Here is an 18,742-nt window from a genome sequence, read left to right as displayed (position 1 = left end):
ACACCTCCCTCTGCAACTGGTTCCTGGTCTTCCTGATGGACCGCCCCCAGGTGTTGAAGATAGGCAACAACATTTCCACCACGCTGACCATCAACACGGTGGCCCCACAGGGGTGTGTGCTTAGTCCCCTGCTGCACAACTGTGTGGACACGCACAACTCCAACACCATCATCAAGTTACCTGACGACACAACGGTGGTTGGACTGATCACCAACGATGATGAGGCACCATATAGGGAGGAGGTCAGGGACCTGGCAGTGTGGTGCCACGACAACAACCTCTCCCTCACCGTCAGCAAGGCAAAAGATGTGATTGTGGACTATAGGAAACAGAAAGGTGAGCAAGCCCCCATCCACTGCGGGTTAAGAGATTCAAGTTCCTCTGTGTCCACATCACTAAGGAATTAACATGGTCCATAGACAAACCTCCTCAGCTGTGAAGAGGGCACAAATTATATGTACATAGCTATCATAATTACCTTGCACCCCTGCACATTGACTCAGTACTGGTACACTCTGTACAGTATATACACATGTTATTTTTACTCCTTATTGTTATTACGTTATTAATTGTGTATTTATTCCTCGTGTCACTATTTATATACAATTATTATTATTAAAAAATTTTATCTGTATCTTTCTCTCTGCATTGTTGGAAAATAAAATAGCATTTCACTGTTAGTCTACACCTGTTGTTTACCAAGCATGTGACAAATAACATTTCATTTGATTTTGTGCGTGTTTGTTGTGTGTGTGTGTGTGTGTGTGTGTGTGTGTGTGTGTATATGTAAAAAAATTTTAAAGTGCATTTCTTTTTAGGGGGTGGATCAGCTTTAACATTGTGGATAGATTGTTGCTTCCATCAATGTAATTGTCTGCATAATTTCCAATCCCCTATATATTTTTGGGGAAAATCTGCACTACCGTTCAAAAGTTTGGGGTCACTTAGAAATGTCCTTGTTTTGAAAGAAAAGCAAATGTTTTTGTCCATTAAAATAACATCAAATTGATCAGAAATACAGTGTAGACATTGTTAATGTTGTAAATGACTACTGTAGCTGGAAACGGCAGATTTTTTATGGAATATCTACACAGGTGTACAGAGGCCCATTATCAGCAACCATCACTCCTGTGTTCCAATGAAACATTGTGTTAGCTAATCCAAGTTTATCATTTTAAAAGGCTAATTGATCATTAGAAAATCCTTTTGCATTATGTTAGCACAGCTGAAAACTGTTGTGCTGATTAAAGAAGCAATAAAACTGGTCTTCTTTAGACTTGTTGAGTATCTGGAGCATCAGCATTTATGGGTTTGATTACAGGCTCAAAATGACCAGAAACAAAAAACTTTATTCTAAAACTCGTCAGTCTATTCTTGTTCTGAGAAATGAAGGCTATTCCATGCGAGAAATTGACAAGAAACTGAAGATCTCGTACAACGCTGTGTACTACTCCCTTCACAGAACAGTGCAAACTATCTCTAACCAGATTGGAAATAGGAGTGGGAGGCAGGAGGACAAGTACATTAGAGTGCCTAGTTTGAGAAACAGACGCCTCACAAGTCCTCAACTGGCAGCTTCATTAAATAGTACCCTTAAAACACCAGTCTCTATGTCAACAGTGAAGAGGCGACTACGGGATGCTGGCTTCTAGGCAACTGTGCTATTTCACATAGGTTCTGAACCTATATGCATTTTACAGACCCCGTATGTTTTACCTTTGTTATCTGGTTGTTATTAGTCCCAACCTCCAGCTCCATTCAACCCCTCCCATCTATTTCTTAACACCATCCGTATTGGATTTCTATTTGCCATATATTTTTCAACTGTGCTGTGATGCTTCACAAAAATACTGAACCTTTCTATTCTCATGGTCTCTACAGATTGTAAATTAAAGATAAACATTATTGCTAAAATAATTATTATATTATTGATAGATTGACTATGACTTTTCAAATCACCCAGTAGTGCTCTCTGCAGCGTTAGTTCTAGGTAAATGCTGCAATTCTTCAGCCATTACTGGACCTGTGACCAAAAAAAAATAGATATGGACCGTATCAAAATAAATGATCTAATGACTCTGCTTCCTCGCAGCAGCATCTGCAGAGCTGGGAAAATTGTATCCCCCAATATATATATATATATATATATAACATAACATTCTACTGGTTGCAAGAATTTTGTATAATAATTTAAGTTGAAAAATTTGAAGTTTTGAATCTGGCGTCGTTTTGTGCATTGGAATCGGTACATCGAAAATCTCTTCCCAACTATTTAGCAATTTATATGGCACAGCTGTCAATTTTTTGGTCCTTAAATGAAAATAGTATATATTTTTATTTATCACAATTTTCTTTAGCCAATTTTGGTCTTTAATGCAGGGCCGACAAAAGCTGACTGACTAATCTTGTTTGAGGGAGAACCGTTCGCTACGGCCTCCCACAACATTCACCCAAACAACTCCTTAGAAAGAGGCACCTTGCTTACTGGAGTTACACACACACACACACACACACACACAACCCCCCTAATTAACCGTATTATAGACTACTTTTGTGGCCTGTGTGCGTGCGTGTGTGTGCGTGCATGTGTATGTGTGTGCGAGCGTGTGGTGTGTGTATAAATAAACTTGCACAGAGAGAAGGTGGGGTTAACAACAGAAGTCAAGCCTCAGACAGACAATGTGTGCACCATATTCCCTACATTAGGGATGGGCAACTGGCGGCCCGCAGTCCACATGCGGCCTTTTGAAGGCATGTGGACCAATAATAACAAAACATTTTTTTTTAATTCAGTCAGGGTCTCAACTGAGTGTTGAGAGTTAGAATAATAGAATACACAGGGTGAATTTAGAAAATTTGTTGTGCATCAGCAGTCACTCAATTAGCCCAAGTCAGCCATTTTTGGGGGGATTAGTAAATGATACTAGCGTCCAGCTATCTAAACTTGTAGTAAGCATGGCCCGAATTATCGACCGGGATGAGGCCTATTGATCATTAGTTTCATATAAAAACTACAAATATTTGCCTCCAACCTACAGCAAAATGTCTATAATTGCAGGAAATTAGCTGTAAAACTGCAAATTCTTCTCTCTGCCCCATGGCAAAATCTGTAGAATTACAGCAAACTTGCTTTAAAACGGCTAAATGTTTCCTACGCTTCGTGGCAAAATGTGCAGAATTGCAGTAAACGAACATGAAAACGTATTTTTGTAATCTTCGCTGTCACAAGGGGGGCAGGATGTAGGTACACAGACCCAAGACCCACTGTGGCCCCTCATGATGAGTTCCGTTTTTTTGTGACCCCCACCTCAATCAAAGTTGCCCATCCTTGCCCTACATAGTGCACTACTTTTGACCAGGGCCCATCTAAATTAGTGCACTATACAGGGAATAGGGTGCCACTTGGTGAGCAGCCAGTAAATTAATCTGTCCTTATTCCCTGACTGTATAATCTGATGTAATCTAATATAATCCCATACAGAACAACAGTCTGATCAGTGGCTTTATATCTGTCTGCTAATCTCTAATGCAGGTTGTGGATTCTGCTAAATGGCTCTGTGATGATCGTTATGGAGATAGAGAAGCAGAGAAAACAGGAGAGAGAGAGAGCATGAATAAGGGAGAGAAAGAGAGTTTGAGAAAAAGCAAATAAGGGAGAGAGAGAGAGACAGGCATATCAAAAATAGACTAAAAACCTCAGAGCTCCACTAGTTTTTTAATCCCTTCTCTCGACCCTCCATCTCTCCTTCCTAGAAAAACAGAGAGAGCAGGTCTTATTGATCTAGGCAGTTTGAGGTGTGACGAGAGAGAGGTCAATCATTTAAGTGTAACGCTTCGTGTGCCGGCTAATTGTGAATTAGAAATCAGTTCAGTGATAATGGAGAGAGAGAAAGAGCGACAGAGAGAGAGAGAGAGAGAGTAGGGAAGTTATTAACTTGCAGCAGAGTGTGAAATATGACAGACAACAAGAAAATAGAGAGAGAGAAAACAAGAAGATGGAGAGAGAACAGAGGGAGTTGAGAGAGAGAGAAAACAAGAAGATGGAGAGAGAACAGAGGGAGTTAAGAAAGAGAAAACGAGAAGATGGAGAGAGAACAGAGGGAGTTAAGAAAGAGAAAACGAGAAGATGGAGAGAGAACAGAGGGTGTTGAGAGAGAGAGTGAAAGAGATGAGAAAGGTGTAGATAGGGAGGAGAGATGAGCAAAGAAAGAAAGAAAGAAAGAAAGAAAGAAAGAAAGAAAGAAAGAAAGAAAGAAACAAAGAAACAAAGAAAGAAACAAAGAAACAAAGAAACAAAGAAGACACAAAAGAATAGCTAAAAAAATGGAGCAACATTTTTCACTTTTCTGCCAGAGTACGGAAATAAAGTGTTGTGTGTGTGTTTCCCCAATCGCAGGTAGTAGTCTGAGTGTGTGATGATAAATTCCCTAACACCAGCACAAAATGTGCACCATCAGGGGATCGAGGCTCCGGCACCTTTTCATTTTTTATTTAGTAAGGGCTTTTCACAGAGGAGAAAAACCTTGTAGGTTAATTTAGTTCTCCCCTGCTAACAGGGTGAGAGTATGTACTGTCTATGAGGTGTGTGTGTGTGTGTGTGTGTGTGTGTGTGTGTGTGTGTGTGTGTGTGTGTGTGTGTGTGTGTGTGTGTGTGTGTGTGTGTGTGTGTGTGTGTGTGTGTGTGTGTGTGTGTGTGTGTGTGTGTGTGTGTGTGTGTACTCAGCACCTAGATGGGGCGGCAGGTAGCCTAGTGGTTAGAGCATTGAACTAGTAACCAAAAGGTTGCTAGATTGAATCCCTGAGCTGACAAGGTAAAAATCTGTCGTTCTGCCCCTTAACCCACTGTTCCTAGGCCATCATTGTAAATAAGAATTTGTTCATAACTGACTTTAAATAAAGGTTAAATAAAAAAATAAGTTGGGATTTAATCTTCATCATCATCATGGATAACGTGAGGGAGTAAGAGATAATGGTAGAAAAGACAACGAAAGAGAGGTGAGGGGTAGAATAAATAAAACAGCATCCCTGGGAAGAGAGAGAGAGAGAGACAGAGAGAGAGAGTGGGGCAGAGAGGGAGAGAGAGAGAGAGTGGGGCAGAGAGGGAGAGAGAGAGAGACTGGGGCAGAGAGGGAGAGAGAGAGAGACTGGGGCAGAGAGGGAGAGAGAGAGAGAGACTGGGGCAGAGAGGGAGAGAGAGAGAGACTGGGGCAGAGAGGGAGAGAGAGAGAGAGAGAGACTGGGGCAGAGAGGGAGAGAGAGAGAGACTGGGGCAGAGAGGGAGAGAGAGAGAGACTGGGGCAGAGAGGGAGAGAGAGAGACTGGGGCAGAGAGGGAGAGAGAGAGAGACTGGGGCAGAGAGGGAGAGAGAGAGAGACTGGGGCAGAGAGGGAGAAAGAGAGAGAGTGGGGCAGAGAGGGAGAGAGAGAGAGACTGGGGCAGAGAGGGAGAGAGAGAGAGTGGGGCAGAGAGAGAAGAGGCAGAGTGAGAGAGAGAGAGAGAGAGAGAGAGAGAGAGAGAGAGAGAGAGAGAGAGAGAGGACAAGACTCCAGCCCACTTGTTGGCAGAGATCTCCTAGCTCCGTAGCGCTACCAGTTAAAAGCAACAGTGTGTTAGCGTGTTTGCACGTGGAATCGATTGATGCAGGCACAGAGAGTGCGAAAACAACCTCTCTCTTTCAGCTTTCACTGGAAGGGATTAGTGTTTCAAACCCTCACTGCACATTGTCTATTAAAGGCCAGGTTACTTTCCAATTCTCTTCCTCCTAAATTTAATATCATTAGCTTTTTGGGAGGAGGTAGAGAATGCATCTCTTCAGTTTCAGAGTATATTTCCCATCATGAGAAGACAAGAGAGATGTTATGACTGTATAGTAAAAATTATCTCTATCCAGGAGGTAAAAACCCTGGGAAACTATTGATTCTCATTGTACCAACATGGAGTATGTGTTGTGGTGTGGTTTGAGTGTGGTTTGAGTGTGTTTTGAGTGTGTTTTGAGTGTGGTTTGAGTGTGCGAGTGGAGAATTGGGGTGGGGGGGGGGGGGTGTTTCAGGGTGTGTGTATACAAATTATCTGTTGATTCTTAGAAAAGAGACACCATCATCACCCACAGAGAAGAAGTGTGTGTTGGTGTGTGTGTTTTAGTCTGGGGCTGTATTTGAGGTGTGGCGTTCCCTCTCTCCTTCTCTCCGTCTTTTCCATTCTTCTTTCCTTCCTTCCCTCGTGTTGTTAAATGTGTTATAATACAGTAGCAAACTCATCACCACACTGCAGTTGAAAACTGCGGCAAGTTGAAAAACACAGAAAGATGATGCAATACAAAGACAACCCTGAGTCTCCTCTCACAGAGCCCAGCACTCTATACTCTACCCTTCTCCTGAGTCTCCTCTCACAGAGCCCAGCACTCTATACTCTACCCTTCTCCTGAGTCTCCTCTCACAGAGCCCAGCACTCTATACTCTACCCTTCTCCTGAGTCTCCTCTCACAGAGCCCAGCACTCTATACTCTACCCTTCTCCTGAGTCTCCTCTCACAGAGCCCAGCACTCTATACTCTACCCTTCTCCTGAGTCTCCTCTCACAGAGCCCAGCACTCTATACTCTACCCTTCTCCTGAGTCTCCTCTCACAGAGCCCAGCACTCTATACTCTACCCTTCTCCTGAGTCTCCTCTCACAGAGCCCAGCACTCAATATACCGGGTCAAATATAACCTTATTCAGTACCGGCCCCCAGGGGTCAAATATAACGTTATTCAGTACCGGCCCCCAGGGGTCAAATATAACGTTATTCAGTACCGGCCCCCAGGGGTCAAATATAACGTTATTCAGTACCGGCCCCCAGGGGAGAGGAGACTCATCAAAGAAGAGAACTCACTATGACCATACTGATCAGAGAGGGATCGCTGTTGGTTTCTGTGAGAGGTTTAACTATAAGAAATTGATATCTACCATAGTAGACATATAACACAGTGGATATCTAACATAGTGGATATAGTAGACATCTACCATAGTGGATATCTACCATAGTGGATATAGTAGATATAGTATAGTAGATTACACAGTGGATATCTAACACAGTGGGTATCTAACACAGTAGATATCTAACACAGTAGATATCTAACATAGTGGATATCTAACACAGTGGATATCTAACACAGTGGATATCTAACACAGTGGATATCTAACACAGTGGATATCTAACATAGTGGATCTCTAACACAGTGGATCTCTAACACAGTGGATCTCTAACACAGTGGATATCCAACACAGTGGATATCTAACACAGTGGATATCTAACATAGTGGATATCTAACACAGTGGATATCTAACACAGTGGATATCTAACATAGTGGATATTTAACATAGTGGATATCTAACACAGTGGATATCTAAGTGGATAGGCGTAACTTCATCTGCCAATTGTCTTAATCAGTATTTACATAACTCCTACACTGAAAGGATGTTGTGAAATCTACAAAAGTCCCAATGTAAACAGACCCTACCATCTCTCTCACACGCACACAAACACACGCCCGCGCAGCAGTGTGTGTGTGTGTGTGTGTGTGTGTGTGTGTGTGTGTGTGTGTGTGTGTGTGTGTGTGTGTGTGTGTGTGTGTGTGTGTGTGTGTGTGTGTGTGTGTGTGTGTGTGTGTGTGTGTGTGTGTGTGTGTGTGTGTGTGTGTGTGTGATTATGCAGTAGTATGGTAGTTCCTGCTTACACCATATTTCATCATCATTACTGAAGGAAGAAACTCTCCACTATTGATCTGATGCTGCTTCTAATCTCTTTCTCCTCTTTTTCACGCTCTTCATCCCTCTCTCTTCATCTCCCTCCCTCTTTCTCTCTTTCATGCTCTTCATCCCTCTCTTTCTTTCCTCATCTTCCTCCCTCTCTCTCTCTCCTCTCACGCTCTTCATCCCTCTCTCTTTCTTTCCTCATCTCCCTTCCTATTTCTCTCTCTCTCCTCTCTTTCACGCTCTTCATCCCTCTCTCTTTCTTTCCTCATCTCCCTCTTCCTCTCTCCCTCTTTCTCTCTCTCTCTCCCTCTTCTCCTCTCTCTTCCTTTCTTCTCCCTCGATCTCGCTCTCTACTTCTCTCCCTGTTCCTCCCTCTTTCTCTTGCTCTACCTCTTCTCTCCCTGTTCCTCCCTCTCCCTTTCCTCTCCCTCCATATCTCCCTCTCTTCCTGCTCCCTCTCTCTTTCTCCATTTCCTCTCTCTATGAACAGCTTTCAAGTTTTCCTCAGCGTATCATATCGTATCATATCATATAGTAGTGTATCATATCGTATCATATCATATAGTAGTGTATCGTATCATATCATATCATATAGTAGTGTATCATATCGTATCATATAGTAGTGTATCATATCGTATCATATCATATAGTAGTGTATCGTATCATATCATATCATATAGTAGTGTATCATATCATATCATATTGTAGTGTATCATATCATATCATATAGTAGTGTATCATATCGTATCATATCATATAGTAGTGTATCATATCATATCATATAGTAGTGTATCATATAGTAGTGTATCATATCGTATCATATAGTAGTGTATCATATCGTATCATATCATATAGTAGTGTATCATATCATATCATATAGTAGTGTATCATATCGTATCATATAGTAGTGTATCATATCATATCATATCATATAGTAGTGTATCGTATCATATCATATCATATAGTAGTGTATCATATCATATCATATCATATAGTAGTGTATCATATCATATCATATAGTAGTGTATCATATCGTATCATATAGTAGTGTATCATATAGTAGTGTATCATATCATATCATATACTAGTGTATCGTATCATATCATATAGTAGTGTATCATATAGTAGTGTATCATATCGTATCATATAGTAGTGTATCATATCGTATCATATCATATAGTAGTGTATCATATCATATCATATAGTAGTGTATCATATCGTATCATATAGTAGTGTATCATATCGTATCATATCATATAGTAGTGTATCGTATCATATCATATCATATAGTAGTGTATCATATCATATCGTAGTGTATCATATCATATAGTAGTGTATCATATAGTAGTGTATCGTATCATATCATATAGTAGTGTATCATATCATATCATATAGTAGTGTATCATATCATATAGACCAGTTTCAAACACATCCCAGTGGTAAACAAGATCATGACTAGTACACACACACACACACACACACACACACACACACACACACACACACACACACACACACACACACACACACACACACACACAAGAAAACAAACACAAACACATAGCCTAGTCCCAAAAAAAACACTCAGGAATGCAAAACACAATCATCCATAAGGTGAAGCCTAAACAAACAGAATAGCACACACACATGACAGATGGATAATGATTACCCTGAGAGGGTGTTTGTTCAGAACCACCTGCCACATTACTCATGTAGAGACATAAACTCAGAAAAAACGTCCTCTCACTGTCAACTGCGTTTATTTTCCACAACCTAACATGTGTAAATATTTGTATGAACATAATAAGATTCAACAACTGAGACATTAACTGAACAAGTTCCACAGACATATGACTAACAGAAATGGAATAATGTGTCCTTGAACAAAGGGGGGGTCAAAATCAAAAGTAACAGTCAGTATCTTGTGTGGCCACCAGCTGCATTAAGTACTGCAGTGCATCTCCTCCTCATTGACTGCACCAAATTTGCCAGGTCTTGCTGTGAGATGTTACCCCATTCTTCCACCAAGGCACCTGCAAGTTCCCGGACATTTCTGGGGGGAATGGCCCTAGCCCTCACCCTCCAATCCAACAGGTCCCAGACGTGCTCAATGGGATTGAGATCCGGGCTCTTCGCTGGCCATGGCAGAACACTGACATTCTTGTCTTGCAGGAAATCACGCACAGAACGAGCAGTATGGCTGGTGGCATTGTCATGCTGGAGGGTCATGTCAGGATGAGCCTGCAGGAAGGGTACCACATGAAGGAGGAGGATGTCTTCCCTGTCACGCACAGCATTGAGATTGCCTGCAATGACCACAAGCTCAGTCCGATGATGCTGTGACACACCGCCCCAGACCATGATGGACCCTCCACCTCCAAATCGATCCCACTCCAGAGTACAGGCCTCGGTGTAAAGCTCATTCCTTCGACGATAAACGCGAATCCGACCATCACCCCTGGTGAGACAAAATCGCGGCTCGTCAGTGAAGAGCACTTTTTCCCAGTCCTGTCTTGTCCAGCGACGGTGGGTTTGTGCCCATAGGCAACATTGTTGCCAGTTGTGTCTGGTGAGGACCTGCCTTACAACAGGCCTACAAGCCCTCAGTCCAGCCTCTCTCAGCCTATTGTGGACAGTCTGAGCACTGATGGAGGGATTGTGTGTTCCTGGTGTAACTCGGGCAGTCGTTGTTGCCATCCTGTACCTGTCCCGCAGGTGTGATGTTTGGATGTACCCATCCTGTGCAGGTGTTGTTACATGTGGTCTGCCACTGCGAGGGCGATCAGCTGTCCGTCCTGTCTCCCTGTAGCACTGTCTTAGGCGTCTCACAGTACGGACATTGCAATTTATTTTCCTGGCCACATCTACAGTCCTCATGCCTCCTTGCAGCATGCCTAAGGCACGTTCACGCAGATGAGCAGGGACCCTGGGCATCTTTCTTTTGGTGTTTTTCAGAGTGGGTAGAAAGGACTCTTTAGTGTCCTAAGTTTTCATAACTGTGACCTTAATTGCCTACCGTCTGTAAGCTGTTAGTGTCTTAACAACAGTTCCACAGGTGCATGTTCATTAATAGTGTTGAAGATCTGTGAAGTTATTTGGATTTTTACGAATTATCTTTGAAAGACAGGGTCCTGAAAAAGGGACGTTTATTTTTTTGCTGAATTTAGCTTTCTGAGTTCTTACCCTGTGTTTCATCAGCTACATTCATCTCTCTCTCTCCACACTGAGCATACAAAACATTAAGAACACCTTCCTAATATTGAGCTGCACCACCTTTTGCCCTCAGAACAGCCTCAATTCGTCGGACATGGACTCTACAAGGTGTCAAAAGCGTTCCACAGGGATGTTGGCCCATGTTGACTCCAATGCTTCCCACAGTTGTGTCAAGTTGGCTGGATGTCCTTTGGGTGGTGGACCATTCTTGATACACACGGGAAACTGTTGCGCGTGAAAAACCCTGCAGCGTTGCAGTTCTTGACACAAACCGGTGCGCCTGGCACCTACTACCATACCCTGTTCAAAGGCACTTAAATCTTTTGTCTTGCCCATTCACCCTCTGAAGGGCACACACAATCCATGTCTCAAGGCTTAAAAATCCTTCTATAACCTGTCTCCTCCCCTTCATCTACACTGATTGAAGTGGATTTAACAAGAGACATCAATAAGGGATCATAGCTTTCATCTGGATTCACCTGGTCAGTCTGCCATGGAAAGGTGTTCCTAATGTTTTGTACACTCAGTGTACATGAGGGAGAGAGAAGGAAAAAGTATACAGAGATAAAACACAGAAAACAGAGAGCGAGAGCATGTGTGTGTGCGTGTGTGCGTGTGGTGTGTGTGTGTGTGTGTGTGTGTGTGTGTGTGTGTCTGTTACACTGTGACTCTACATCTGGGTTAGACACCTGTTCCACCGTGAGAAAGGCAGTCAAGTTGCAAAATGTTCACTGTAAATTTATGGCAACTGTAAAAAGAGATACTTTACAATCCTTTCCTAACCTCCAACATACACCTTCCACACACACACCCCCACCCCACACCACCCACCCACACACCCACCCACTTAGTTTCTTTGAATTGTGCTTCCGCCTGCTGTTACAGCAGCACACACACCCAGGGGCTACGCTGCATGTCTCAGTGTCTCGCAGATGTGCACCACACACACACACACACACACACACACACACACACACACACACACACACACACACACACACACACACACACACACACACACACACACACACACACACACACACACACACACACACACACAGCTAAAGGCACTGTGGTAAGTAACAAGTGAAAACACCATCTGTCAAGTGAGAGTGTTTTCTTCCTCTCAGCATTTTCTCTGGAATGCCTTGAAGACAAAACACTCCTTGTTCTCCCTCTGTATCTCTCATTCTATTTCTCCTTTCTTCATCTCTCACTCCATTCTCCCTGCTCCGACACAATCAGCAAAGTTGTGTGTGTGTGTGAAAAGTTGCTAACATAAGCATCGGTCAGCATTAAATTACTTGTGAACAACTCCAGAGGGATGAGAAATGCAATGGCTAGCACGGATTAAGATGATATGGTGCCGTGCGTGCGTATGTGCGTGTGTTTGCTAAGAAGCGTCAACCTTGGAGTGGGGGCGCTTGTTTCTCAAACACAACTATTTTATTATCATCATCATCATTACATGGTGCTTGCTTACTTTAAGCTATGGATTTATATAGGTAAAGCTTGCTCTGCAATCTGAATTGACCGCCGATGTTCAGTTCACCTTTAGCTGAATTTCGACCAATCATGTAAACACGCCCCATATAACACATGCATAATAAAGCAAGATTTATATGAATCAACAGTCGCTTATTTAAAAAACATATATATAATTTTGAACCGTGTAGGCTACTGTATTTTCCCACCACTGCAATGGTGTAGCAATATTTAGGCGCAACAAGCACGAACCGTTCCTCTCCCCTCCTCCCGCTAGCTAGACCTTTGTCCTCCCGCCGGTGCCATGTTGCCATGGCTCCCTCGCTCCCGTGCCAATACTCAGCTCGCGCAACCGTCGAGCGAGAAACACAACGTTGTGATGAATCAGCAAGCATGTCTTCCGCTATTACTGTTACTACCATGAACTGTATGTGGCTGTCGCGCGAAATAAACCGGAAAAAAAACGTTTAGAAATAATACTTCCCTAAATACGAATTACGGGAAAATGATTTGATCCAAATAAAAGGAGAGGTGGAGGCTAGACGTCTTAAACTGTAACCCCCTTGCCCCCCGACACCAAAAAATAAATACAATTTGCCATGCATTTGTCTCTTTCACTCTTGACACACACATGCCTTGGCAACATTAAACTAAGGCACACACAATTATAAACATCAAGATAACTAGAAAGTGACGTCGAGTTTACACTATCATCATTATGCAACGTTAACAACTCCCTAAAAACAGCTGTTATGAATCTTACCTCTGAAATAGCAACAGACAGACACACGCTGACCGCGCTCGCGGTTGTTGCGTCCCTATCCAGTGCGGCCCGTTTTCCGCTCCGCTCCGGTTGCTTCCGTTTCAGCACTCGAACACTCGGACAGTTCTTCTGCTGTGAATCTCTCCAGCCACCTAACCTATAACCACGTTTTCTAGACAGTTCCAACTCGGCTACACACCTCGAATCCACGCTATATCTTCCTCTTCCTTCTCTAGCTAGGCTACTCTATGTAAACCGATTTACGATATCTGATTTCTGAAAACCAGGGGGGGATTCCCAGTCCCCCCGTAACTCTCGATATGATCAATCTATCTCGCAATGAAGTTATCAAAAATATTCCCAACCGCCACACATGTTGTTCTCTCTGCACTGTAGTGCGATGCTATAGCCTAGCCTACGTATGACAAGCAAGCCCTTTCTTTGTCTACTTTATCTATGAAAGCCCCCACTCAGTGTGGTTGGCATGGCTTGTGCATGTAGCCTATGGCTGGCAGGCTGGCTAACCACCTAATCGTGATGAATCAGCAGCACACAGCAGGCAGGGAGGCAGAGAGAGAGAGAGAACGGCACAGCACAGTGAGGCTAGCCCTTTAAAACGGCGTGTCTAGCGCTCCAACGGCATGATGTCGCTGCGCCCGCAATCAGCAGCGCACACACCCGGGCGGGCGGGCGCGACGTAGAGAAGAGTAGAGCAGAGCGCGTGCCCACTCAGCAAAACACGAGCTTCGGTTGAGTGGCAACACGCTCTCGCACTCACTACTGAATAACGTTATATTTCGGTGTTTTTAAAAGGGACATGAGGAGTGCTAGGCTCGAGTACGCTGACACACACACACACACACACACACACACACACACACACACACACACACACACACACACACACACACACACACACACACACACACACACACACACACACACACACACAATGACTCTCTCACACACTGAATCAGTGACAAAGAGTTAGTGTGGACTCTCCAAAACTGAACAATTATTGTCCATTTATTAACGATCTATGCAACTTGCAAGAAAATAATTGAAAGGACTGTAGAAGAGGTCCTTCTGTACTTTTAGATGATTGAGATACACCCTCTATGTACACAGAAGAAACTTGACAGTCGGCTGCAGGGAGATGCCGTTCTACAGTACGTTCCACAGAGGGCCTGCAGTTTTCACTCCTCCCTTGTACTTGATTGATGAATTAAGGTCACTAATTAGTAAAGAACTCCCCTCACCTGGTTGTCTAGGTCTTAACTGGAAGGAAAAAACAAAACCTGCAGACGCTAGGCCCTCCAGTTCCAGAGGGAGGTGTTAAGTCCCAGGGTCCTTGAGCTTCGTGGGCACTATGGTGTTGAACGCTGAGCTGTAGTCAATGAATAGCATTCTCACATAGGTGTGAGAATCCTTCCTCCTGAAAACCCACCGCACACTAGGCCCTCCGTGGAATCAGTTTGACACCCCTGGTCTAAACTACTGTATCTTTCTCTCCTTGTCGTCTTTCATCTGCAGTGTACAGAACAAAACTTGGCGAGAGAAGAGGAGACAAGAGGGGGAGGAGGAGAGGGGGAGAGGAGAGAGGGAGAGGAGAGAGGAGAGGAGAGGGGGAGAGGAGAGGGAGAGAGAGGATGCCACTTTTGATGACTGTACATAAACTATAGTTCTGTCTAGATCTGTACATAAACTATAGATCTGTCTAGATCTGTACATAAACTATAGTTCTTTCTAGATCTGTACATAAACTATAGATCTGTCTAGATCTGCACATAAACTATAGATCTGTCTAGATCTGTACATAAACTATAGTTCTTTCTAGATCTGTACATAAACTATAGAACTGTCTAGATCTGTACATAAACTATAGTTCTTTCTAGATCTGTATATAAACTATAGATCTGTCTAGATCTGTACATAAACTATAGATCTGTCTAGATCTGTACATAAACTATAGTTCTTTCTAGATCTGTACATAAACTATAGATCTGTCTAGATCTGTACATGAACTATAGTTATTTCTAGATCTGTACATAAACTATAGATCTGTCTAGATCTGTACATAAACTATAGATCTGTCTAGATCTGTACATGAACTATAGTTATTTCTAGATCTGTACATAAACTATAGATCTGTCTAGATCTGTACATGAACTATAGTTATTTCTAGATCTGTACATAAACTATAGATCTGTCTAGATCTGTACATAAACTATAGATCTGTCTAGATCTGTACATGAACTATAGTTATTTCTAGATCTGTACATAAACTATAGATCTGTCTAGATCTGTACATAAACTATAGATCTGTCTAGTCTAGGACTAGGTCCAGTTGACAGATGCCTAAAATAACCGTTTGAAGGAATGTGTCCCAAAATGGCACCCTATTCCCTTTATAGTGCACTACTTTTAGCTACAACCCTATGGGCCCTGGTTAAAAGTAGTGCACTATATAGGGAATAGGGTTCCATTTGGAACACAGAACATGTCAGAACCACAAAGAGAAGCCCAGAGTGCTGACTCACAGTGTGGCTGTACCATCCTCCTTTCCTCCCTCGCTCTTTCGCTCTCCTGTTCCATCAGCTGCATCTGAAGATACAATATCATCTCTGAGATCAATGTTCTCTCACACACACACACACACACACACACACACACACACACACACACACACACACACACACACACACACACACACACACACACACACACACACACACACACACACACACACACACACACACACGTCAGAGGTGAGCCTGTCTGGTCTGTCTTGATGGATAAACAATTTTATGAGGTCTGGCTATAGGTCAGAATGAGGTAGGGCTATAGGTCAGAATGAGGTAGGGCTATAGGTCTGAATGAGGTATGGTTATAGGTCAGAATGAGGTAGGGCTATAGGTCTGAATGAGGTATGGTTATAGGTCTGAATGAGGTATGGCTATAGGTCTGAATGAGGTATGGCTATAGGTCTGAATGAGGTATGGCTATAGGTCTGAATGAGGTATGGTTATAGGTCTGAATGAGGTATGGCTATAGGTCTGAATGAGGTATGGTTATAGGTCTGAATGAGGTATGGTTATAGGTCTGAATGAGGTATGGCTATAGGTCTGAAAGAGCTACCATCCTGTAAGTTCAATCCAATCCTGTTCCAGGAGAGCTACCTACCTGTAGGTTCACTCCAACCCTGTTCCTGGAGAGCTACCTACCTGTAGGTTCACTCCAATCCTGTTCCAGGAGAGCTACCTACCTGTAGGTTCACTCCAACCCTGTTCCTGGAGAACTACCCTCCTGTAGGTTCAATCCAACCCTGTCCCTGGAAAACGACCATCCTGTAGGTTCACTTCTACCCTGTTCCTGGAGGGCTACCGTCCTGTAGGTTCAATTCTACCCTGTTCCTGGAGGGCTACCGTCCTGTAGGTTTTTGCTCCAACCGTAATCTAGCGCACCTGATTCTATTAGCTAGTTGATCAGCTGAATCAGGTTAGTTACAACTGGGGTTGGAGTAAAAACCTCCAGGAGGGTATCTCTCCAGGAACAGGGTCGGAGTGAACCTCCAGGAGGGTATCTCTCCAGGAACAGGGTCGGAGTGAACCTCCAGGGGGTATCTCTCCAGGAACAGGGTCGGAGTGAACCTCCAGGAGGGAGTGAACCTCCAGGAGGGTATCTCTCCAGGAACAGGGTCGGAGTGAACCTCCAGGAGGGTATCTCTCCAGGAACAGGGTCGGAGTGAACCTCCAGGAGGGTATCTCTCCAGGAACAGGGTCGGAGTGAACCTCCAGGAGGGAGTGAACCTCCAGGAGGGTATCTCTCCAGGAACAGGGTCGGAGAGTCCTGGCCTAGGACAAGTGAAAAAGACGGGTGCATTCCTCCTGTTCAAAGGCCTTTGGAATGACACACACACACACACTTTGTGGGAGGATTAACCGCTATTGAACTCTCCTCTCCCGACGACACTGTGTGTAGGTGTGTGTGTTATTGAGAGTCAAATGGAATCCTCTTGAGGAGCAGGACTTATCTCAGCGAGAGCGGAGAATAACCTTTCGGAATAAAAGAGGGATTAGTGAACCACTTCAGCGTCTCCAGTACTAACCCTTCCTCCTGAAAACCCACCACACACAAACAGAGGCTGCGTCGCAGATACCACCCTATTCATTTTATAGTGTATTACTGTTGACCAGGGCTCTGGTCCAAATCAGTAAACTATATAGGGAGTAGGGTGGAATTAGGGACGCAGACAGAGCCTCTGGGGCCAGGGGCGTGGAATGGGACGCGGGAGACAGTTTTAATCAAGGCCTTTATTTTTTTTATACACACATACACACACTTTAATCAAAGGCCACTTTTTAACCGGAATGTAGCTAAGGTAATCCTGTAGGCTGCAAGCGGTTAGTATTGTTCAACTGTGATTGGGGAAAATTTATCTCGACTGCCGCTTGTCTCGACGGTTTTCTTGCATATCGACATTACCTTCTACACCAGGTGCCTTGTAAAGTAGGTAGTCTATTCAAACTCCAGACTTTACAATGGATATGCCGTGGAGGACAATTCACACACAACATGGTCTTCTGCATTCATATTTCAGAGGCAAACAAACAATTGGCCTGTGTCCTGTATTATTGTTGAAGGCAATATATAAAAGTTATTGTAGAAGTAAATGAACTTGGATGACTTTCTTTTAGTTTGACTTTAAAGTTTGAGTATAAAGGAGAGAAATAAGGCAGGAAATGAACCATGATTTGAATTGCAGGAGGGCTGGGCACCCCCATAACAATTTAAATATCGATGTGCCCTCCAAAAAGTAGATTAGAAGATGTTGACGTTGGGTAACCCCAAGAGCCAATCTGTGGGTGCTCATTGGCACCCAAATTTCCTAGTGCACTACTTTTGACCACAGCCCTATGGGCCCTAGTCAGAAGTGTTACATTATATAGGGAATAGAATGCCACATCCAACCCTGACTTGAACCTCTCCTGGACCTGAGATGTCACCCACCTCCTTCATATTGCCGAGTGTTCTAAAACTGGCGGCTCGTTTCCTCCCACGCCAACCAATCAGAATCCGTATCTACGGCAGCGAGGGAAAAACTGTCTGCATCCTGACTCCTAAATGCCACCACAGGACCCATAGAGCCCTATGTAGGGAATAGGGTGCCATTCCCTGTATAGTAGACAACTTTGGACCAGGACACATAAAGCCCTATGTAGGGAATAGGGTGTCATTTGGTACACAGCCACTCTTCACAAATGTCTATTTGTATCCGTGGGGGCACAGGGGTTGAAACTTTACCCCGTCTGTCCCCCGTTGAGTACGTGACGATGACGGACGATGACATCTGTAGAACCGTACTTGTCAAGTTAACGGGGGGACGAGGGGGGGGACATGTCCACATACTATACTGTGACTTCCTCTGTGTCTCCAGATGCTGAGTTGAAATAACTGAACAGCTAGAGCTGGGCTGCATCCCAATACTCTACAGTAGGTAGATTCCTCAACTCGCCTCCTTTCACTACCATATGCTAACTCAATATAC

The 18,742-nt window shown here is 43.7% G+C and overlaps 1 protein-coding gene across 2 annotated transcripts in view; it reads right to left on the bottom strand.

Annotated features, from left to right (window-relative positions):
- LOC106592261 (transcription factor MafG) overlaps positions 1 to 13,901 on the bottom strand; it is a 25,273-nt gene extending 11,372 nt beyond the window's left edge. The window contains exons 1-2 of one of the 2 annotated variants that reach the window (XM_014183592.2): positions 13,195 to 13,901; positions 3,696 to 3,749 (exon numbers count right to left, since the gene is read on the bottom strand). The gene's annotated coding sequence lies outside the window, so the exon portion shown is untranslated. The remainder of the gene's footprint in view (positions 1 to 3,695; positions 3,750 to 13,194) is intronic. The other variant, XM_014183585.2, reaches the window with a different exon arrangement.
- Positions 13,902 to 18,742: the final 4,841 nt, after the last annotated feature.

The sequence above is a fragment of the Salmo salar genome, chromosome ssa02 (genome assembly GCF_905237065.1).
Source record: "Salmo salar chromosome ssa02, Ssal_v3.1, whole genome shotgun sequence".
NCBI lineage: Eukaryota > Metazoa > Chordata > Actinopteri > Salmoniformes > Salmonidae > Salmo > Salmo salar.
The sequence above is the reverse complement of the archived record's forward strand: the minus strand, read 5'-3'. Positions and strand labels throughout refer to the sequence as shown.